Source organism: Pelodiscus sinensis, chromosome 22 (assembly GCF_049634645.1).
Source record: "Pelodiscus sinensis isolate JC-2024 chromosome 22, ASM4963464v1, whole genome shotgun sequence".
Lineage (NCBI taxonomy): Eukaryota > Metazoa > Chordata > Testudines > Trionychidae > Pelodiscus > Pelodiscus sinensis.
In genome coordinates, this window is record NC_134732.1 from 18653433 (window position 1) to 18656423 (window position 2991).

At 51.3% G+C, this 2991-nt stretch overlaps 1 long non-coding RNA gene across 2 annotated transcripts; it reads left to right on the forward strand.

Moving 5' to 3' along the window:
* Window positions 1-1046: 1046 nt before the first annotated feature.
* LOC142819349 (uncharacterized) lies at window positions 1047-2584 on the forward strand. 2 transcript variants are annotated; one of them, XR_012897218.1, is made up of 2 exons: window positions 1047-1288; window positions 1450-2584. It is a non-coding gene; the product is annotated as an uncharacterized LOC142819349 (long non-coding RNA). The 2 variants fall into 2 exon arrangements; XR_012897219.1 differs by having other exon boundaries at window positions 1047-1219.
* The last annotated feature ends 407 nt before the right edge of the window (window positions 2585-2991 follow it).

A 2991-nucleotide genomic window follows, 5' to 3' on the forward strand; every position in this document is an offset into this window, starting at 1 on the left:
AAGCCAGGACCAGGCTCAAGAGTCACACTGGAGTCAAAGCTGGAGACAGAGTCAGGAATTAGGCCAAAGGGCTATCAGGGCTTGTGTTGGGGCCCCAGGAGTTGATTGGGAGTCAGACGCCAAGTCAGAGTTGAGGTCAAAGCTAGGAATTTGGGAACAGCAAAGTAGAATCATAGAACACTAGCACTGAAAGGGACCTTGAGAAGTCATCGAGTCCAGTCCCCTGCCCTCATGGCAGGACCCAGCACCGTCTAGATCATAGAGCAGTCATGGCAGCTAGCTAAGGATCCCCATTCTTGCTTGGACACTTCCTGGAATGCTTCTCTGCTCTCCCCTATCCCCAGAGCCATTCATATCTAGAGGTAGAATACTCTGTTGTGTAGGGCTCCTGAAAATTTGGGGCACCCCTGGGTCTTAATGTCCACCCACTCACCTTTTTCTATCCCTGGTCTGTGGCTTTGCCTCCGGAGGGGATCTAATTCACTTAGAAGCGAAAAAACCTGCCAGAGCTATTAGGCAGATACTGAACCTGGGAAAGAGCCATTCAGGTGGTAATGAAACCATTCAATGGGCATTTGCCAGCCTCAGGTCTATCCTGTCAGTTTCTGAATTTACTGTGTGGGTCAACGGGATCTTAGTTAAAATTTTTAAACAATATTTCATTCGTGTGTTACTGAAGATTATAAAATCACACCACTAAAAAAATCATCATTCCCCCCACCCGACTGCCATCGGGTGCCAGTCTCATAGTACTGTGTAGGGCCCTGGAAATAGTAAGGACATTCCTGCCCACTCTCAGGGCTTATAAAGGACCAAGGAACCAATCAGGGATCGCAAAGCCATTGTGAGTCAGATCGCTCAAGGCCGAACTTCCCGTGGCATTATGGGTCACAGGGAGCAGCCAGTTTACAGCTGTGGCTGGTGGCCAGTCTGGGGCTATTGGCTACATGATTACCTTGCAAGCCAACATTCAAGTCCGGCTGCTCCCTGCTGGAAAGGTGTGCTGATGCTCCTTAAATTGGTGACCCGCCAGTGAGAGGGAGGTTTTCTCACTGGCCTCCTTCTCGACGGACTGTTCCACGCAGCCCAGCCCCGGAGGAAATGTCCACCGCTAATTTCCACAGGAGAATACAATAGGTTGGGTAAAGGAGTGACTCACCAAACACCTCAGGCCTGATCTAGGCATGTTGACTTCAATAGGTTTCAGACCAGGTCCTCGGTAAGTGTGGGGTTGACCAGCCTTTGAATGCAGGAGAAGACACTTGATGTGCTTCCCTACCCCCAAAAGGTATATTCTGCATAATAAAGAATAGGACTTAGTGCAATCGGGTAACACTGCCTCCCCGTGGGACAGTGAAAGTTGCATTTGCAGCTGTTCTGAGGTGAAAAGAGGATGGGTACATGCACCCACCCCCCTTCCTTTCTCTCTCATGGCTTGTATACACTCAGGTGGTCTTGCCGCTTCCAGCTTTCGAAGGCCCCTTCCTCATGCCCAAATGACCATGCAAAAAGAGGCTCCTGAGGGGAAAGGCGAAAGGACATGTCCCGGCAGGAAATGAGCAGCGTAAAGAAGGACCCCGAACAACGCGGCCCTGTCTGGATGTTGACAGAAAGGAGCTGGCTTGTTCTGTAGGCCGCCAGCGGGAGCCTTCCCAAGTGGCTGCACTAGCAGGGGGACGGAGGAGTCAAGCTGACACGTAGTTTCCATTTGCAGCTATCCACTGTGCTGCTAGCCTGATCCCAATTAGAGACACAGAAGAGGCTGCCAAGGAACGTTTATGACTCATTTGAAAAGGAGCCTGCAGAGGAACCAGGCATATGAAAAAAGGATCCATCTGTCTCTGTTCTATTGTTGTTTAGGGAAGACATTTGCATCTGCTTAGTTCGCTTATGAAACAGCCAGGAGGCCCTGGACACAGACACGGTGGAGAAGGGACACGGTTGCATCTCACTGCAAACCAAGACGGGGAACATTGGGCCTGGTTCTTTTTTAAAAACTGGCAAAACCCGCACAGCTGCGGAGCAGCCCCGTGGCTTTGGCTAACTCGGGAGCCATTGCCCGTGTGTATAATTTTTAGTTTCATCTGCCCAACTGTTGCACAAGCCGCACTGATTATGGGTTGGAAGAGAGCTAATTCTCTGCAAGCGGGTTGTTGCTGAGATTTCAAAACCAACCAGTCCATTGCCTCAGGCTCCCCCTCAGCCTGTTGGGAGCGTTATAGCTGCTCTGGGCCTCAGGGTGCGTTATCCCACGAAGAGCATCGGAACCGTGGAAAATATATGGCGGCTGGCCACTCTGAGGGCGACGATGCGTGTGACATGAGTCAATGGCAGTGACTGTGCTAATGCCTGTTAAGCCCCTGAGCTCAAGTGCATGAGTAGATTCCAGCTGAGATGAATGCTCCTGCAGAGAAAGGACCGTTCCTATCTCTTCAATCGGCCTGCCCCTGAGGGGGAAACAGACGTTACCGTCTTTCCCCTGATCGCCTTTACACCTCGATAACTACGGAAAGAAGGCACAGCACGAAGCTGGGGCGTGGGTAGACAGACGAATAAATTCCCTGGCTGTCTCCTGTGGACTTCATTTGAGGTCTTCTCAATGCCTTGGCTGCTCCTATGTCCCCTTCCCCGGCACTGAAAAATCCCCCCATTTGCTCACCCGCCTCTCTTTGTCATTCTGACGCTCCCCCCTTCCTCAGGGGCAGAAGCTCAAAATGGAACCCAAAGCCTTTTGCACAACGTCCCCCAAATGGTCTGAACATCTCAGACCTCCAGGGCATTTGGACTACAAAGTACGCCCATTCTCCCCCTGCAGAGCTTTGGCACGGCCCTGAAATTGCTCTGTGGTGAGGACTGGAGTAAATTTCACTAGATGGTGCTAATGCTTTCGTTTTCCAGAGCCCCGTGGTAATAGGGAGGCAAGCTATGAAGCCTAGAGTGAGTGTCAATCAAGGAAAGGCAGAGATGGCGAGGAAGGGGGGTAAGGTCTAG